This window comes from Salmo salar, unplaced genomic scaffold, assembly GCF_965601325.2.
Source record: "Salmo salar unplaced genomic scaffold, fSalSal1 ptg000129l, whole genome shotgun sequence".
In the NCBI taxonomy this organism is placed as follows: Eukaryota; Metazoa; Chordata; class Actinopteri; order Salmoniformes; family Salmonidae; genus Salmo; species Salmo salar.
Window position 1 is genome coordinate 705,001 of NW_027675318.1, and position 21,773 is coordinate 726,773.

The 21,773-nt window shown below is 40.2% G+C and overlaps 1 protein-coding gene and 1 long non-coding RNA gene across 2 annotated transcripts in view; both read left to right on the forward strand.

Moving 5' to 3' along the window:
• Positions 1-4,664, forward strand: part of LOC145866106 (uncharacterized) — a 5,701-nt gene extending 1,037 nt beyond the window's left edge. Inside the window, exon 3 of the long non-coding RNA XR_014383146.1 lies at positions 1-4,664. This exon is cut by the window's left edge and continues 392 nt beyond it. This is a non-coding gene — a long non-coding RNA (uncharacterized LOC145866106).
• The window catches only part of LOC145866103 (tripartite motif-containing protein 16-like), a 384,803-nt gene that overhangs the window by 8,321 nt on the left and 354,709 nt on the right, over positions 1-21,773 (forward strand). The gene's annotated exons all lie outside the window — the stretch shown is intronic.

Sequence of the window (21,773 nt, forward strand, 5' to 3'; positions counted from 1 at the left end):
CTGTCCTTCTACAGTGTCTCTGACACAATGACCCTCCTCCACAGAGTCCAGACCACATTCACTCAGCCCCTCTATCCTGGGTTTTATGTCACTGGTACTGCTGAGCTAGTTAAACTGTAGTAGGGTCCACATAGATACTAGTCATGCTGGTGTAGTCTATAGCTGAGCTGGTTAAACTGTAGTAGGGTCCACATAGATACTAGTCATGCTGGTGTAGTCTATAGCTGAGCTGGTTAAACTGTAGTAGGGTCCACATAGATACTAGTCATGCTGGTGTAGTCTATAGCTGAGCTGGTTAAACTGTAGTAGGGTCCACATAGATACTAGTCATGCTGGTGTAGTCTATAGCTGAGCTGGTTAAACTGTAGTAGGGTCCACATAGATACTAGTCATGCTGGTGTAGTCTATAGCTGAGCTGGTTAAACTGTAGTAGGGTCCACATAGATACTAGTCATGCTGGTGTAGTCTATAGCTGAGCTGGTTAAACTGTAGTAGGGTCCACATAGATACTAGTCATGCTGGTGTAGTCTATAGCTGAGCTGGTTAAACTGTAGTAGGGTCCACATAGATACTAGTCATGCTGGTGTAGTCTATAGCTGAGCTGGTTAAACTGTAGTAGGGTCCACATAGATACTAGTCATGCTGGTGTAGTCTATAGCTGAGCTGGTTAAACTGTAGTAGGGTCCACATAGATACTAGTCATGCTGGTGTAGTCTATAGCTGAGCTGGTTAAACTGTAGTAGGGTCCACATAGATACTAGTCATGCTGGTGTAGTCTATAGCTGAGCTGGTTAAACTGTAGTAGGGTCCACATAGATACTAGTCATGCTGGTGTAGTCTATAGCTGAGCTGGTTAAACTGTAGTAGGGTCCACATAGATACTAGTCAAGCTGGTGTAGTCTATAGCTGAGCTGGTTAAACTGTAGTAGGGTCCACATAGATACTAGTCACGCTGGTGTAGTCTATAGCTGAGCTGGTTAAACTGTAGTAGGGTCCACATAGATACTAGTCACGCTGGTGTAGTCTATAGCTGAGCTGGTTAAACTGTAGTAGGGTCCACATAGATACTAGTCATGCTGGTGTAGTCTATAGCTGAGCTGGTTAAACTGTAGTAGGGTCCACATAGATACTAGTCATGCTGGTGTAGTCTATAGCTGAGCTGGTTAAACTGTAGTAGGGTCCACATAGATACTAGTCATGCTGGTGTAGTCTATAGCTGAGCTGGTTAAACTGTAGTAGGGTCCACATAGATACTAGTCATGCTGGTGTAGTCTATAGCTGAGCTGGTTAAACTGTAGTAGGGTCCACATAGATACTAGTCATGCTGGTGTAGTCTATAGCTGAGCTGGTTAAACTGTAGTAGGGTCCACATAGATACTAGTCATGCTGGTGTAGTCTATAGCTGAGCTGGTTAAACTGTAGTAGGGTCCACATAGATACTAGTCATGCTGGTGTAGTCTATAGCTGAGCTGGTTAAACTGTAGTAGGGTCCACATAGATACTAGTCATGCTGGTGTAGTCTATAGCTGAGCTGGTTAAACTGTAGTAGGGTCCACATAGATACTAGTCATGCTGGTGTAGTCTATAGCTGAGCTGGTTAAACTGTAGTAGGGTCCACATAGATACTAGTCATGCTGGTGTAGTCTATAGCTGAGCTGGTTAAACTGTAGTAGGGTCCACATAGATACTAGTCATGCTGGTGTAGTCTATAGCTGAGCTGGTTAAACTGTAGTAGGGTCCACATAGATACTAGTCACGCTGGTGTAGTCTGTGTTTTTGTGTAAATAGTTTCTGAAAAAAGTGTGTCCAGCTCAAACGCTGATTGTTGTTGTAAATGAGGGTTCTAAATGAGGGTTCTAAATGAGGGTTCTAAAAGAGCGTTTATATGAGGGTTCTAAATGAGGGTTCTAAATGAGGGTTCTAAATGAGGGTTCTAAATGAGGCTTCTAAATGAGCGTTCTAAATGAGCGTTCTAAAAGAGCGTTCTAAATGAGCGTTCTAAACGAGGGTTCTAAATGAGCGTTCTAAACGAGGGTTCTAAAGGAGCGTTCTAAATGAGGGTTCTAAATGTGTGTTCTAAATTGAGAGGTAGCCTGACTGCCATTAGGTACCGAGATGAGATCCTCAGACCCCTTGTGAGACCATATGCTGGTGCGGTTGGCCCTGGGTTCCTCCTAATGCAAGACAATGCTAGACCTCATGTGGCTGGAGTGTGTCAGCAGTTCCTGCAAGATGAAGGCATTGATGCTATGGACTGGCCCGCCCGTTCCCCAGACCTGAATCCAATTGAGCACATCTGGGACGTCATGTCTCGCTCCATCCACCAACGCCACGTTGCACCACAGACTGTCCAGGAGTTGGCGGATGCTTTAGTCCAGGTCTGGGAGGAGATCCCTCAGGAGACCATCCGCCACCTCATCAGGAGCATGCCCAGGCGTTGTAGGGAGGTCATACAGGCACGTGGAGGCCACACACACTACTGAGCCTCATTTTGACTTGTTTTAAGGACATTACATGAAAGTTGGATCAGCCTGTAGTGTGGTTTTCCACTTTAATTTTTAGTGTGACTCCAAATCCAGACCTCCATGGGTTGATAAATTGGATTTCCATTGATTATTTTTGTGTGATTCTGTTGTCAGCACATTCAACTATGTAAAGAAAAAAGTATTTAAGATTATTTCTTTCATTCAGATCTAGGATGTGTTGTTTAAGTGTTCCCTTTATTTTTTTGAGCAGTATATATATAAATATAATAATAAGAGTGAAAAGTAGCAGCAGTGCATATGCTGGGTGTGAGTCTGTGGTGGCGTGTGTGTGTGTGTATGTGACATCAGTATGCGTGAGTGTGTTATGTGTGTGTGTTGTGTGTGTGGATCGAGACATGTGTATGTGTATATAGCCAGTGCAGGTAGAGTCAGTACAGATAGTCTGAGAAGCTATTCAGCAGTCGAATTGCTTTCAAGATAGAAGCTATCTTGGAGCCTGTTGGTCTGAGACCCGTTGCTCCGGTAGCACAGAGAACAGTCCATGTGCTTAGGTGGCTGAAGTCTTTGGCAATTTCCTGGGCCTTCCTTAGACACCGCCTGGTATAAACGTCCAGGATGGCATGGAGTTCGGCCCCAGAGAAGTACTAGGCTGTCCGCACCACCCTCTGTAGAGCCTTGTGGTCAAGGGCGGTGCAGTTGCCATACCAGACGGCGAAGCAGCCAGTCAAGATGCTCTCATTGGTGCAGCTTTAGAACTTCTTGAGTATCTGAGGACCAAATCTGTGTGTGTGTGTGTGTGTGTGTGTGTGTGTGTGTGTGTGTGTGTGTGTGTGTGTGTGTGTGTGTGTGTGTGTGTGTGTGTAGTGTGTGTGTGTAGTGTGTGTGTGTGTGTGTGTAGTGTGTGTGTGTGTGTGTGTAGTGTGTGTGTGTGTGTGTGTGTGTGTGTGTAGTGTGTGTGTGTGTGTGTGTGTGTGTGTGTGTGTCTGTGTGTGTGTGTGTGTGTGTGTGTGTGTGTGTGTGTGTGTGTGTGTCTCTGTGTGTGTGTGTGTGTGTGTGTGTGTGTGTGTGTGTGTGTGTGTGTGTGTGTGTGTGTGTGTGTGTGTGTGTGTAGTGTGTGTGTGTGTGTGTGTGTGTGTGTAGTGTGTGTGTGTGTGTGTCTGTGTGTGTGTGTGTGTGTGTGTGTGTGTGTGTGTGTGTCTTTTTTGTTATTGTTTTTGTTTTGTTGTTGAAACAGAGGAGAGGAGACTCCGGCAGCGACGTCAGAAAATTGCAGTACATATTGTGCTGTTCTATCACGCATGCAATAATGTCAGAGGGAAAAACAGTGTTGGTTGTTTGCAGTAACTTCTTTGTTGTTGTAATCCCAAACGGATGTGGCAGTTTCACCAATTAAGGATTCCAGCTGTAGCCCTTTCCTGCAGTCAAATGACCTAGTGGCCTCAAAAAGGAGGATGGTTATGAACAAACCACTCCTACGAGTGGAGTACTTTTGTTTCAAAGTAGATTTGTTTGACTACCAAGAAACACTCTGTGTGACACTGATGTAGTCCTCTGCAGTAAAAGGTTTTTAAAGCAGGAGAAAGAGACGAGTTGGTGCACTGTTACCAGCCTTTACTCTTCAGCTGTATGGTTGCACTTTCACGTTGCTGTACTATGCATTACTGTACTATGCATCCTCTCTATTTTCGCTGCAGCACAAATCAGGATAGCTATGTCTGTCTATACAAAGGTCTTAGTCATGAATGTTTCAAGCTATTCACGTTGATTCAATCACTGCTATTCAATACGGAATCAACAAAGGTTTACACCACACACTGATTGCCAATCAGAGGATGGTGAACTGTCCCTTTGAACCAGGTGACTCAAATGCCTGAGTCATATGTGATCATATAACATTCAAAACCTCCTGAGATCAACAAGTTATCACATAGTCTTGAATGACAACTACAGGAATTTTGTAACTCTGGACGTCATTCATTTCTTTGATATTTTATTTTGAAAGAATATTTCAAATCCATTGCTCTGAGTCATAAGAGTTCATTGTATTTCAGTTGAATTCATTGTATTCACAAGTGCTGCTCCCATTGAGGAGCCTCTCTATCTATGTAAATAGTGTTGTGTATTTTTCCAGACCCTTAATAAAAAATTGTACTCTTCTGAATAGCAGGAGTCAGGCAAGTGGGCTGTGGACTTTCTTGACTTTTCTTGACGTCTTTTAGTTTGATTGACTCCACCAAGGGGCAAAGATATAATCCTGTCAACAGTTTAATTTATAGATTTGTTGCTTCAGAGTGCAATCATTTACGATGCTTACGCATTTGACCTTCACTGTCCTCAAACCTCTGTCAGACCACATACAAACAGACATCTGTTGTTAGATGTTCGTTACAAATATGAAATATTAAATCAGTGACTTTCTATATATTTCTGTGTTGGTATCAAAGCAGAGCACAGCTTGTGTGAGCAGACAAAGGTGCTCAGGCAGCAGTCTGGAGGACTGGCTGCTGGCTGCTTGTCAACAACTTTTCAATACATCTATTTATGACCTTAGTTTAACTGTTGTACCCCATCAGAATGCAAAATATAATCTAGTTTAACTCCATTGTTTGTAAACAATGTGAATGTAAACAAACACTGTATAGCCTCAAAACATGGTTAAAACTATAACTTTGATACCGTGGAAGGTCAGTCCTTGCATTCATAACTCTGTCTATAATTTTGAAAGTGGTTTCATTTCTCCAGTGCCATCCCTCATCCCTTTACTAAAACGTTGTTATGGTTCAAACTGCACATTACCATTGGCTACATCAGAGTGCTTCTGAGACAGGATGGAATAATTCACAAATGACAAGAGGAGAATCTACATAGTAAAGCACTCGTAGCAAAAATATCAATAACACCACTCTCAGTACAGATGCTATGACTCTACCTGACAGCCATGTGGTTGAAAATACAGTACATTCTTACCAGAGTGCCGTACCTTTAAAGAGATAGGGTGTGCTGTGGGGGACCATATGTTGTGTTGTCTCTCTTGTTTTGATGTGTGTTTTGTCCTATATTTATATTGTTTTTATTTTTTATTTTTAATCCCAGGCCCACGTCTCTGCAGGAGGCCTTTTGCCTTTTGGTAGGCCGTCATTGTAAATAAGAATTTGCTCTCAACTGACTTACCTAGTTAAATAAAGGTTCAATTAAAAATAAATATGGTGAGAGGACACCAAGGGACTTTGCAGATCATAATGAGGTATGGGGTCATTAAGTGGGAGGGGGTGGGGAAAAGGGTGGGTGGGGTGCTGTGACTGACCGAGAAAATGGGCGGAGGGCATGGGAAGGCAATGGGAGCAGTGCTTCCCAGGTCTGACATTGTGATGTCAGCGTAGTAATCTACCGATCAGCTGCATTCCCCAGTTGTCTCTCATTGTGGGTCATATGACCATAGAATTATGAATTAGAATACTAGAATAGTTATTTAATAGGATCTCTATACATATTATTCAGCTGGAGTGGACCGACAAACTCATTAGCTAGCTACATCGCCTCATGAGAAACAAAAGTCATTTCAGAAAATTAGTCAAATTAACCGCATGGGTGAGCTTACTTTCATTCAGAGCATAATTTAGTTACATGGAGAGTTTTTCTCCTGGAATTTCTATTTTGCATCAGGCTATGTCACTACATGCTGATTAGCTTTTAAAAGAGGATAATAAACTGTCTTTTCTCTGGGTATTGTTTTGCTATCTTGTCTGTGTAATTCAAGGACAAGTTGACTGAGTGTGATCGTGGAGGGAAGACACTGTGCTGAAAATATACATATAAATAGCAACTGTCAGGCCCATTGACTGCACTGATACAGGTGGAGACTGTTGTATTATTCATTACATGAGCTTGAAGCCACAACAGACAGTGAAGTCATATGTTTGTCCCACTCCATTAACAGTCAGCACGCCATTTTAATTTAGCCTTCTGGATTTGTAGGTATGTGGACTCCATACCACACAAATGCATTATAAGACAAGACAAACATGGACATGCTAGGGGGAATGCTTTGACGTTGCCAGATTATCCAAATCGGAAAGAAGAATGACCTTGTTATATTGCTATGAGATTGAGTGTGTGCATTTATATGACGTTCATTTATATATTGTTAACAATTATGTGGTAAGTCATTAATAGTTCACCACCCCAGTATTACAATCTAGTGATTAAAGAAGTGTTTACCTGGCTAGGTGGATCTACCGTTGACTGCAAGCTGTTGTTATTTTATTGTGATAAGTTATTATGATTGGGTGAAGCAGCCATGAATGCTCAGTGCTTACACATGAAGTGCAGTGATAGTGGAGGGGGGAGTTGACTAGGATGGTGCCTCCCTGAAGGCTGCGGCAGGGCCGTGGCAGGATGTGACCCATGCCAGGGCCCCTAAGCGATATGCTGCTACCTCATCAACTGGAGCTGGGCTGACGGTCGCCAGCGTATGCTCTCTGCTCTACAAGGGCATGGACTCTGGCGGGGGGATTAAGAGTGCACTGCCAGGGGTGGAAGAATGAGAGAGGAACAGAGTAGAGAGGGGGAGAAAGGAGAGAAAGGGGGAAGAGGAGAGAGCGAGTAGGGGAGGGAGAGAGTGCCCAAACAAGGAAGCCAGGGGAAAGAATACAAGCCACAGAGAGAGAGAGAGAGCTAGGTAAGGGTTAGTCACGTGTCAAACTCATTCCACAGAGGGCCAAGAGTCTGCAGGTTATCCCTCCACCCTTGTACTTGATAGATTAATTAAGGTCACTAATTAGTTAGGAACTCCCCTCACCTGGTTGTCTAGGTCTTTATTGAAAGGAAAAACCAAAAACCCGCAGACACTTGTGAATCGAATTTGACACCCCTAGGCTAGACGTTGTTGACTGTGGAGTTGTTGACTGTGGAGTTACTGGAAAAAGACTGACTGAGGGAGAAAAAAAGAGCTAGACAGTGCCTAATTTGTAAATCAGGAGTTGCCGGAACAAGTGAGCACGAGAGGGGGGTGACCTGCATTGCATGCATATCATCACATTTGCGTAGTGGCATAGAGCAGTAAGTAGAGGCATTTACAGAAGTTGCCCACATGGGGAAAAAAGGTTTGTGGCCTAGGGTCCAGAAAATGTTTGGCCTTTTTATAAACGCATTTAATGCAATTCTACGTCATTTTACGATTGGAGATTTTGGCACGATCTTTTTTAATGCTGCGTTCAAAACAACTGGGAACTCGGAGCTGGGCAATCTACGACTTCAGACTTCAGTGCGTTCAAGACAACTGCGAAATTGGGGAAATAACGAGCTCAGACTGGAAAAATTTGTTTTGGATGGTCATCCAATTTGAAATTCCACATGGGGAACTCTGGCCTCTTCTAGAGCTCCGACTTTCCGACCTGACGATCACTGACATCATGATTCGGCTTATTTTTTTTCGAGTTCCAAGTTGTCTTGAAAGCACAAAATGATCGAAATGACAGGCAATTTAGACACTGACAAACTGAGAATCTGAGATCAATGAAAACGACATTGAATCCATCAATAGCCTAGGCCTATTTAATTTATTTCTCAACAGACAGCAGTAACCATAACTTTGTCAAATGTATTTCAACCCTTTGCGCGGCTCTATAAGGACATTATGAATTGCAATGCTGGAGAGATGAGAGTTGCAGGCTCATGTCTATCGGAGTAGAGAGCGGGAGAGAGAGATAATAGAAAGTGAATCTCATTGTAGTGAGAGATGGGGGGGGATTAAAGAAGAGGCAACTCCAAAGAACTTTGATCACGTTTATTAGAATCTTTACATTGCAAAAAGTGACAATTATTTTTCATGCCAGAAGAGGTACCGGATCCGGACAAAACAAAACTGTTCCAAGACGGAGAGGTGCCAGATCCTGTTCCTGTAGGATCCGGCTAAAATTAAGCACTGGAGAGAGGGCAAGTGCTGAGCGATTAACCGAAATTTCGTATTTTTTTCTCCGGTTATTCAACAACTAATTGACCAATGTGGGTTCAATGACTTGAATTCCATTTAGTTCGTTATTTCTGTGATCCCAACGCGCCGTTTCTCCAGAGAGAAATCAAATCATTCACGAGAGAAATCAAGTCAAGAACTATGTGGGACACTGGGCTGAAGGGAGTTGTAGTTTTCATTAACCAAATATTCAACCTAGTTCAGCGCAGAAATGTCGTAATTAACTACATTAACCACGTTTTTATCAACAGTTTTTAATTTGTTCGTTCGACATGGTGGGATATTTTTGTCTGTAAAATTAATTATGCGAGAAATGGCGGTGGAAACGCCTTTATGCTCAAATCTTTATGTCATTTCCATCATATCGAAGTAAACTTGTCACGCGATGATATTGAGTGTGGCCCTCCCACTACTACTCAGGAAACCATGCAGTTTCTTAGGCAACAGATTAAGTATATTATGATGAATTTCACAGTGTTGAAAGTGCACGGTGATGAGCTTGGTGCTCCTTTCCAATAAATATCGAGGGTCTTATTCTGGTGACACGATGCTCAACTGCCCTTTTGACAAATACAAATATCTTATCCAAAATAATTGAATCATGTGTACTAGCCAGTGGCAACCCGTCATTCAGGGCAGGTGAGGCAGATGTCTTTCTTGCTATCCACAAAAACATTGTGCCATCTGGTTTGTTTAACCTTTGTGTAGTCTTAACATTCTGTATTCTCCCCTTGTCCTAAGGGTAAAAAATGACCCGCCTTCACTAAACCCCTAAAATAAAGCAGCTTACAGTTTTTCTCGATTGTTTACACACATTTTCTGAAAGCATGCCTACTATTCTCAGAACTCTACACACAAATCAAAAAACACACATACAATGGTCAAAACCCCTCAATTCTCCAGCAAAATGAAACTTTACATTCAAAACAATGTTATTTCTTATCAAAATGGTATTTTGTTTTCAAATGACACACACAAACCATCATATTAATAGACATTTATAAGAACCAGTTGAACACTGATGTGCTCAATGTAAAACACTATGATGAATGGAAAACACTTCTTCTCCATTCATCATAATGACTTAGGCCTTTTTTTGGTTCAGTGTTGCCATTACTACAGACAGTACGTACATAAGTGTGTTGTAAAATATTTGAGAATATTGTTTTTATACTCTGAACACACAAATACACGGTAACAAATATATTTGATTTTTCCCACAAAAACAATGTACACAGTGTACATCCCATTCTCAATCAACACAAAGTTGCACATACAGTAGTCTACATACAAAACAGAAGAATTTAATGTATACAGTTACAGTAAAAAAAAAAAAAAATAATTCAAAGAAACTATGCTGCATCCTCTGTTCTGTTGCGGTCTGGCCACAGCACCTCATCCACATCACAAGCAATGTTTTCCCTGGCCAAGCAGCGGGGGAAATATCGCCAAGCATGGCGATTCCAGCCATGAAAAGCATCAGCTGCTATATCTCCACATGCGTCTTCCATAGCTTGGAGAAGAGGTATACGCGTTTGTGGATTTCGGTCATACACTTTCCATCTCCAGGCAGAAAAACATTTCTCAATAGGACTGAGGAATGGAGAATATGGAGGGAGATAAACAACTAAAGAGTGTGGGTGGGCAGTGAACCAGTTACGAACCAGAGCAGCCCTGTGGAAACTTACGTTGTCCCGAATGACAACGTACCTGAGCTGCTCTGGGCCATCTACCTGATTTGGTGGAATGAATGTGTTGTGTAGGGTGTCCAGGAATGTGATCAGATGGGCGGTGTTGTAGGGGCCAAGGGTAGCATGGTGATGGATGACGCCGTGGTGGGTAATCGCTGCACACATTGTGATGTTCCCTTCGCGCTGGTCAGGGACTTGAACAATGGCACGCTGGCCGATGATATTCCTTCCCCTCTTTCGTCTTTTTGTGAGGTTGAATCCAACCTCATCAATGAAGATGAACTGGTGCTCCACTGCAGCCACCTCTAGCTCAAGGACTCTCTGAAACACACATGACAATATCAGAAATAGACATGGAGTGGTCACTATTGTGAAGCACAATCATTATGATTACAATACTGAAATATGTATAATTTATACAGTGTTGAGAGTATGCATCATTTGTGGGATTGTACAGGACTCACTTGCACATAGTTATATCGCAATTCTTTGACTCTTTCTGAATTGCGTTCAAATGGCACCCTGTGGACCTGCTTCATCCTGAGATTATTTCTGCGCAAGACACGGTCCAGTGTTGATAAGCTTACCCTATCAATATTTTGAAATATCTCATTGTTTTCTATTATTTTTCTTTGTATTTGCCTTAATGTTATGGCGTTATTTTCAAGGACCATGTTCATGATTTCAGTTTCCTGTTCAGGAGACAGAACACGTTCCTGACCACCTTGTGTTGGTAATCTTTCAGTTCTGCCAAACAAATAGTAAAATACTGTAAATACAAAGTAGGAATACATTTCCCAAATACTTGAAACATACTTTATTTTTACAGTCCTACAGAACAGTCCACAGGCAATACTGTACTACTGTACTCATTGAGTACTGTATTGATATGCAGTACTGCAATTTTCTAGTGAGAGTAGATTTCTTACCTATTCTCATTTCGGAATGTCCAGATGATGGATGCTACAGTGTACCTGCTCAAATTTGGCTGTACTCTTTGCCCAGCCTCCCTCATTGTTAGACCATGGTTGACCACATGATCAACCAAAGTGGCTCGGATCTCATCAGAGATTACGGTCCTTGGCCTTCCTCGTCCTCGTCCTTGTCCTCCCCGTCCTCCTCCTCTTACTCTCACTCCTCTGGCTCTGCCTCTGTTTCCAATGTTGGCATCCATTGCTCCAAAACAGAAGAGCTTACCTGTTGCCCTTTTATGCTAAAGCTCTGATTGCTAATTGTAAAACTGTGTGACGGGTGTTTGCCCATGTGATGAGTCAGTGTGCATATTTGAATGGCAGTGTGTTCATTGTGAAAACAAGAGATTTTCTGCATGAAAATTGTGCCAAATGCAAAGAATTGTGTGTAGTGTTTTGAAAAAAGTGTGTTTTAGAACTGCAATTTGAGTGTAAAGCAGGAATTGTGCTTGTAGTTTAGCAGAATTGGTTCAGGGGGTTGGTACATGAGTTACATGTTGTGGTCATTGTGTTTCAAGTACCAGTATTTGTGTGTAAACAATTGAGATAAACTGTAATTGAATTTTAAACACTACATTTATTTTTCATGAAGAAACAACCTGTCATTCATCACAAACTTTGTGAATATCTGGGTTTTCCCTCTTCACAATGCAGAAAGACTGCATTTAATTTGTGGACACCACTTGCTTTTATTACAACACACCTGTCATAATTGTTTTCTTTACTAAAGTTGAGGTTTATTATTACTATAATTATTATTGCTAAAGCTACTGCATAGGTGTATACATACATTTTTTTTTATCAAGAGATAGCACTTGTATAGCCTAAGAAAGTAGCAGAAATGTGCAGAAAGTAGTTTTGAATGCATTTTATTGAAGGGAAACAATAAGTCTTGAACTTTTTTGGCAACGTATTCTTATATACTGTACAATGAGGAATTCAACTACAAAATACTAGTCTTCTCCCATTTTTTGAACCATTGCCCCCACCCACAATGTGTGTAAACAACAACAATAAATACCAATAAAATAAGATAATAGATGCAAAACAAAAACGTGAGGAACATAAATCAATCAACTCTAATTAGCACATCTAGGACAGTATGCAAGTGTGTGTGCATGGACTTTGCAGATGTATTTCTCACATGTGCAGCACATTGTATTTGTTTTACAGTCCTTCTTTGGGGGGGAAGGATTGGCATCTCCTCCTATTGCCTGCCCCAGCTGCAGTCTCAGGTGGATCAGGACAAGATTCAGCTCCCTGAACAGCTTTCACAAGCGCTGCAGAGGCTGCTGTGTATGGGAGGCGCTCCCTTCTTTGAATGCATGGGGTTACAAGTGCCTTTCCCAGCTGCTCCAGGAACACCCTCTTGTTCCACTTATCTACGACCTGTTGGGCACTGAAACGTGCACTCATGTCTTCAGCAAAGAGAGAACTGGGGGACTGTCATCTGCAGCACCTTTATAGCCTCTGACTGCATTCCCCATTAGTAAACAATGCTTTCAATAAATGTTTATTTTGTCTGCAATGTTGTTTATTTTGTCTGAAGTTGTTTTTATTTTGTCTGTGAACTTGAGTCATGTGTGGGGTCATGGAGGGGAGATGCTGCACATGCACAAGAAAGTTATAGTTATGTCTGAGTTCAATCAGTAGCACACATAATCTCACTTTTTCATTGTGTGTGTGTGTGTGTGTGTGTGTGTGTGTGTGTGTGTGTGTGTGTGTGTGTGTGTGTGTGTGTGTGTGTGTGTGTGTGTGTGTGTGTGTGTGTGTGTGTGTGTGTGTGGTTTTGTGGTGTGTAAATTATTTTATAACTGCCGGGTCAAAAGACAATCTTTGTACCCTGGTGGTGTACAGCTTTCATGGAAATATGAACAAAGGTGATGTTTCACTTTTTCTAATGTTAGGATCACTCTAGGAAAAGTCATAAAATTTCAAGTTGAAGAAATATCATTTAGGAGTTTTTCTCTACTTTAAACATAGTGCAGGGTCATTATGACCCTTAAGACAACACAAGGGTTAATATAAGTATTTTGAAATTATTTTTACTTTAGCAATTCCATTTATTTTAAGTATATTTAAAACCAAATACTTTTAGACTTTTATTCCTGAGTGGCGCAGCGGTCTAAGGCACTGCATCTCAGTGCAAGAAGTGTCACTTCAGTCCCTGGTTTGAATCCAGGCTGTATCACATCCGGCCGTGATTGAGAGTCCCATAGGGTGGCGCACAATTGGCCCAGCGTCGTCCGGTTTTGACCAGGGTAGGCCGTCATTGTAAATAATAAATATTTGTTCTTAACTGACTTTCTAATAAAAATCTAATTACTGAAGTCGTATTTTACTGGGTGACTTCCACTACTACTTGAGTCATTTTCTATTAAGGTATCTTTACTTTTACTCAACTATGACTATTGAGTACATTTTGCACCTCTGCAAGCTGGCTGTTCTTTCCAGCTCGGACAGAGAGAAACTTTTACGCCTGCTACTTTAGGTTAGATACACACAGACCGCATAAACCACATAGGAGATGTACACAACACAACAATGAGAGAGGGATAGAGACAGTTTGTGAAAGTATGCCTTATCTCAGCCTGGTCTCATAGACTAGACGTAACATAGTAAATGTAAATCCGGGACCTCCAAATTAGTATGATGTGTTATGTTTGGTATGGTTACATAAGACAGAAGGTTAATTATGGCAAAAACAAAAGTTGGGTGGTTGGTCGGGGTGGTTGGGTCTAGCAACCCAAAGGTTGTGTATTTGAATCTCATCATGTACAACTTTAACATTTTTGCTAATTAGCAACTACTTTTTAGCTACTTTGCAACTACTTGGCATGTTAGCTAAACCTTCCCCTAACCTTATCCCTTTAACCAAACTCCTAACCTCAACCCTAACCTTAACCCTAACAATAACCCCCAACCCTATCCTCTAGCTTAGCTAACGTTAGCCACCTAGTTAAGGTTAGTGTTAGCCACCTAGCTAACGTTAGCCACCTAGTTAAGGTTAGTGTTAGCCACCTAGCTAACGTTAGCCACAACAAATTTGAAGTTTAGCAAATTCATAACATATTGCATTATTTGCAATTCATAACAAATTGCAATTAGCAACATATCATACGAATTGTAATTCGTAACATCATACTACATTGAACAAAAATATAAACTCAACATGTAAAGTGTTGGTCCCATGTTTCATGAGCTGAAATAAAATATCCCAGAAATGTTCCATACGCACAAAAAGCTTATTTCTCTCACATTTTGTTTACATCCTTGTTAGTGAGCATTTCTCTTTTGCTAAGATAATCCATCCACCTGACAGGTGTGGCATATCAAGAAGCTGAATAAACAGCATGATCATTACACAGGTGCACCTTGTGCTGGGGGACAATAAAGGGCCACTCTAAAATGTGCAGTTTTGTCACACAACACAATGCCACAGATGTCTCAAGTTTTGAGGGACCGTGCAATTGGCATGCTGACTGCAAGAATGTCCACCAAAGCTGTTGCCAGATAATTTAATGTTAATTTCTCTACCAGAAGCCACCTCCAACGTTGCTTTAAAGAATTTGGCAGTACGACCAACCGGCCTCTCAACCGCAGACCACGTGTATGGCGTTGTGTGGGCGAGAGGTTTGCTGATGTCAACGTGTGAACATAGTGCCCCATGGTGGCGGTGGGGTTATGGTATGGGTAGGCATAAAATACAGACAACAAAAAAATGGCAATTTGAATGCACATAAATACCGTGACGAGATTCTGAGGCCCATAATGAGGCCAATATTGTTTTATCAATATTGATAAAATATTGAATATTTTATTCAATATTGTCATGTGAAATCCATAGATTAGGGTCTAATGAATTTATTTAAATTGACTGATTTCCTTATATGAACTGTAACTCAGTAAAATCTTTGAAATTGTTGCACATTGCATTTATATTTTTGTTCAGTATAATTGAAGTGTCCCAGATTTCGTTTACTAAGTTACATCTACCCGCCAGTCCAGGTTGGTTATCTACTTTGAAGAGCTAGTCAAATAATTTTGTCAGACAGCTCTGCAACATACTTAGGCAGGCTTGCCTAGCTGAATAGGATGACTAAAGACAGTACAGTACAGGGTGCGCAGAGATAACTTTGTCTGGCTAGCTGCTACTGCCTGAGCAGAGATGAGATGATGACTTTAAGGAATTAAAAATAATAAAGCCATCAAATAAAACTAAGTAATATACACAACTGAAATATTGTATTATTTCATAGCAATTTCCTATTTTTCTATTGATGTCAACCCAATGTGGACCTGACAGAAATAATTGAATGTGAATGTTCACTGTTGTTGGCTTTAGAATTTCAATTAAAAAGCTCTAAAATCCTTTGAATGTCATTATTTCATAATGCATTTAATTTTGAAAAAAATTATCGTAAACAAAATAAAAAAACATAATTATTTTTTTATAATCGAACCCAAAACCGAATCGAGCTCAAAAAACACTTATCGCTCAGCACTAGTTCCATGTAGAACCCTCTGTGGAAATGGTTCTACATGGAACCTCAAAGTTTCTATCAGGAACCAAAAGTGTTCTACTTGGAACCAAAAAAGGTTAGTCAAATGGTTCTCTTATGGGGACAGATAGCACCTTTTTTATGAGTGTAGAGAGCGCACAAGACATAGGGCATATAAGTCGCTTGGAGTGGTGAGAGACAGAAGGGGGAGGGAAAGTGTGGGGGAAAGAGACTGGGAGAGAGAAGCTGCTCTGTGTGGACTGTAGCTTGCAGCTGTAATTGTGGAAGAGCGAGAAAGCGTGCTCATGTGAGAGAGACTCAGAGACTACTAGAGAGAGAGAGAGAAAGCAAAAGAGGTTGAGAGAGAGTGAGAGAGAGACAGACAGATAGCGAAGGCTGAAACACAGAGAGTGAAGTAAATAAAGAATGCAAGAAAGACAGTACAGTGACGCAGTGCTTCTCTGTCTACTGTAGGTGTACGAATTCTGTGGAGGCAGCGTGATACAAGGACTATACATTTCCTGTCTCCTATCAGCCGGATTTACTCCGAAAAGGGCATCAATGACCATTGGACCATATACTTCTCCACAATATTGCAGGCACTAAAGGTGGACTTTTAACAAGTGCAGTGACAATGCAGGTGAGATTCTCTTGATAGTTTATATACTGTACATGTGTTCAACTGCATGTTGTACTGAAATTATAGTGTTTGGTTTGCTAGACTTGAAGTAAGCCTTTTTATTGAAATGAATCACTTGTGGTGCATGGCATTTCTATCTGTTTATAATCGGGAAAACTGAATATCTACTAGATGCCGAGTTATGTATATTTCATACGCTTGCAGACTGTATGTTATGTTTGCGGTAAAAAAATATTCAACAGCTTCTGTCTGAAGCCAGATGATGTGTCGACAGAGGCTGTGTTGTTTAGTTTAATTGTGGTAATGAGCTGTTACTATGCATTTACTTATAATCTGAGATATATTTGATATGGCTTCCAGGTAAAAAACAAAAAACAAAGATGTGCTTTGGAAAGTGAACTTTTATGATTGAGTGTAGAGAACAATGACGTTCTGTGTCTCTGTATCGCTCTTCTCATACCGTACACACAGATACAGTCACACTCACAATATGTGTTGCTTTGTTCACTAAGTCCTGTGCTGCTGGCTCTCCCTAGCTGCAGACAGCAGGACAGTTGATGGAGTGACGTGCTCTGGGTGGGGTGCCTGTTCATTAGATGAGTGTGATTGAGACCACAGTATATTGACAGGGAGTAGAACGATGAGACTACTGTACATGGTTAACAAACACAACAAAGATCAACAGAGCAAGCGAGGAGTCACCTATAGATCTACGGATAGCTGGATTCAGGAATAAAGCGCCATGTAATTGTTAAAATATACTTAAGTATTAAAAGTACAAGTATAAATCATTTCACATTCCTTATAGAGTGGAGTTGGTATCGCAGTTGAGAAAATACTTTCAGACAAAAAGCTAAAAAGCGACTGCCCCTAAAAACCAACGACTCCCTTTGAAAACGGGTGATGTGGCATCAGAAACATTTATTATAGTGTAAAAATGTACTACAAAGTGTAGCTAAATATAATAACTTTGGTCATACCCAGTCAGCACATGACGTCCAAGGACGTCGAATTATGGTCGATATCAGGTCTGTCTGTTGTGGCCACTATTTCACCCTAAAATAGTCATCCCAAATTGGGCTGTGTATAACTATGTAAATGTCTCTCAGACCAGGTGACTTTTATCAATATACACTCTAAAAAGTAAAGGTTCCTGGAGTATCCTTTAGGGGTTCTTCAAACTGGAACTGTGGGGGAACCCCTAAAAGTTATTTGAAGAACATTTTGTGGGAACCCCTATAAGTTCTCTGAAAAACCCCTTATCATGGTTCCTCAAAGAACCTTTTGGGGTTAATTTTTTAAACTCCCTGTCCACCCTCTCCCCATTATAAAACAATATTTTAATAATAATAACAATATTGACAATATTGATTTAAATAATTCATTGTTTATTTAGTGGCACCACAAATATGAATTAATATTTACAAAACAATTTACCAAACAAAACACATTACAATATTGCAATATTTCTGCAGACATGTCAGACCATAATAAATAATACATTTCTTTGTATAGTGCTTTTCATGACATTTAAAATATATAAAATAATGATGTACAATAAAAACAACATTAAAGATGAATCATAGGTAAACTAACAATATTGTAGACTTGATGCTAAATACAGATTTTTCAGCTTTAGTGTGTATATCATATCCACTTAGTTATGTTAGGAAGTTTTCCATCTTTATGACCGGCCCTGGTAACTTCACCCCAACATCTCTGATCCCCAGAACACAGTCACTTAACAACATAATAGTTTTTCTGACATTTTGGGGAAATGTTACAGAAAATAAAAATCCAGTCGTAGCAGAGCCCCAAGTCCCACGGGGACGTCCTCGAGGGCCTGGATGTTCTCCCCATCAAAGGCCAGCGGGATTTCACTCTCATGGTGAAATGGATTTCCACCGATGTGCAGTAAAGGAGTGAAGAGCGGTGAAATCTGTGTCAACAAAAGTAAGAAAAGATTAATACACATACAATTAACAAAGAACATAACAAATGTTCAGCTGTAGTTTTATATAAGCATGCACACCTATGTTTATGAAGAAACAGATGATTGGTGCATAGACATACCTTGTCACGGACATAAAGGCCACTCGGGTCCTCATTGAAGAGGTAGGGCAAGAGCAGAATCACTGCTGTGGTCTCCAGTCCTAGTAAAGTAAAGCAATGATCTTACTACACTTGCTAATTTTACTAGAAAATACATTAGAGAAAGGGAAGGAATAAGAGCAGATACCTCTTCTGTATTGTCCTTCAGGGACTGTCAAAATAGCAGGATGATGTCCTCACCCCTGCCTCGCCTCTCTACCTCTGATAGTCCTTGAATTATCTTTATGTCTATATCCATTCCATGGACTTGATTCATTTCTGAGAAGATCTGAAAAGATCATTTGCACACATTTGTATGCTAATAGATGTCAGTTTGTATTGACTGCTATGTAGGTTAAATGTACACTTCAAATGCAGCTGTCCTACAACATATCTGTACCTTCTTCTTGATCCCAATTGCATTGTGTCCATGTTCTGTCCTATAAGAGTTTCAAAGGAAGAGAAAATGTGTCAAAGAATAGTCTTACAAGCATTAAAAAAAAATATATATATATATTAAATAAATATTGAAATATAAATGGCATCAACATACAATGTAATGTAAAATAGAAGAACATATTGGAGAAAGCACTAGCCAATACAGTACTGCCATACAGTAACAGTACTGCCATACAGGCATAATATCACATTTCAAGATATCTTTGTACACAAATTGTTCAATATTTTATCAGGCTGACTTGAAAGATTATACACAACATTTTGCTGCGTGGCAATACTGTGTTTGGATTCTGAAGGGCATTTATACAAGAGAGGTAGTCTAGACACTGTATTAATACCATTATGCATTTGAATCCCATCTACAGCTACCATCTAAGATATTAATTTCCCTCCACAAGGGGGCGGACATGTAACGTTTCCAAAATGGGATAGTATTGTACATGTAACGTTTCCAAAATGGGATAGTATTGTACATGTAACGTTTCCAAAATGGGATAGTATTGTCCATGTAACGTTATGCCCCCTTGTGAGTTAATAGTATTGCATGCTGTAGCAGCCTATATAAACAGGAAGACCTCCATTGACGATTCAGTTTGTTGTAACATCTCGTCTGGACAGGTCACCGTCCTTAGTTAATTAGTTAGTTAGTTAGTTAGTTAGTTAACGAAGCTAACGTTAGCTAGTTCATTATCACAAAAATGAGAACTGCTCCAGATTGGAAACTTACGTTAATGAGTGTAAAGCCATGTTGTCTTTATGGAAACGATATACAATATATGGGAAAGAATATAGTTGAGGAAATAATCCAAACCTAGTTGTGCCTAGTTAGGACATAATGTTAGCTAGCTAGCTAACGGTACTGTACTGTAGCTCATACAACGCCGACGGTCAAACCCGGCTTTCTAATATTTACGTTCATTAACTATAGTAACGTTATGGAAGATATTCACAGAAAACCATCATTGTCTTCGTTATTCATTATTAGTATGTTATTTTATTATAATACATTATTTCGAGACATATTCAGAGCCAAACATCAACACAACTTAACCTTTTTAACTGTTGTCGCATCCAAACTTGTCACCATCGTTTTCAGTTGTAATTCCTTAGTTCCCGGAAGAAGTCCAGCAACAACGGAGGTTCCTCGATGAACCCACCTTCTAACAAGTTCTTTGAAGAACCTTTTGGGGCTGTTTTTCATTGACCAAGAACCCTACGGTTCTTAGGGGATCTGAGAACAACTCCAGTTGAACCCTTCATTTTTAGAGTGTAGTCGGCTCCGTCGATGAGAATGGGGGCGTGCTCAGTCTTTTTTTCCTGTAGTCCACAATCATCTCCTTTGTCTTGATCACGTTGAGAGAGCGGTTGTTTTCCTGGTACCACACGGCCAGGTCTCTGACCTCCCTATAGGCTGTCTCATCGTTGTTGGTGATCAGGCCTACCACTGTTGTGGAATCGGCAAACTTAATGATGGTGCTGTGCAGTCATGAGTGAACAGGGAGTACAGGAGGTGGGCTGAGCACGCACCCCTGAGGGGCCCCTGTGTTGAGGGTCAGCGTGGCGGATGTGTTGTTACCTACCTTTAAAAAACATGAGCTGGCGCACACCCAGAAAAATTGTTTGTGTGGAGGTGCTGACTAACGGCGAATAAACTATAAACTATCAAAATAAAGTCGCACACTCCATGTATAAACTCCCAGTCATTAATTGGGTATTTACCAACGTTTCAGCATCACTGTGCCTTCCTCAGGGTGATGTCATGAATACTTGAACCAGGTTCTGTAGACAAACAGTGCAATTAGTGCAACCAATGACAATAGAGAGGGCTGTGTCATAATGATTAAGTTAATTAAAATGAATTAGTGAAACTGTTAAATAGTATATGACATTAAATATTTTACTGTATTGTTATCATAGAAACATCATGGAATACTGTACATCATATTAAATATATTACTCTATTGTTATCATATAGAAACATCATGGAATATTGTACATCATATTAAATATATTACTCTATTGTTATCATATAGAAACATCATGGAATATTGTACATCATATTAAATATATTACTCTATTGTTATCATATAGAAACATCATGGAATATTGTACATCATATTAAATATATTACTCTATTGTTATCATATAGAAACATCATGGAATATTGTACATCATATTAAATATATTACTGTATTGTTATCATATAGAAACATCATGGAATATTGTACATCATATTAAATATATTACTCTATTGTTATCATATAGAAACATCATGGAATATTGTACATCATATTAGCATCAACATACATTATTGTTTCATTCAATTTCACATAATAAGGATATTTAATATTTTCAAGTTCAGAAGTCAGAACTCATCACCTGCTATGTAAAAGAGACAGAAGAATGCACAATGGTCAATGCTATCTGGGATCCTTGGGACATCCCTACCCTAAACCCTAACCTTATCCCCTACCTTAACCATTTTAAATGTCAACTTCAACGGGCTAGGGACGTCCCAAGGATGTATCTCTACCTGAAAATACATGATCTAAGTGATTGATAGTTGGTATTCAGCAGTCATAAAGCCTTATTTACTTTAATGAACTACTAAAATAGTGATTTTGTCAGACAGCAGCTCTACACTTTATTGACTGACTGATCCATTCATCCTTCCATCCCTCCTCAGCCTTCCTCTCCTCTGAAGACCCAGTGAGGGTGGAGCTCAGTCAGAGAGCTGTTGAGGGACTGGTTAGGAAGAACACTTCTACAGCCAGAGAGGTGAGAGGTCACACATGGTTTAGATGGTAAATATTTATGTCCCCTTAGCGGTTCATCACGTCAGCAAAAGGGAATATGTTCCATCATCTATGTTTATTTACATTAGTGCAAATTGTCCACTGATATTGGTGTAATTTCTCACCCCTTTTGGCTGTATGAAAGTTAATTTCCCCTCAGACACACA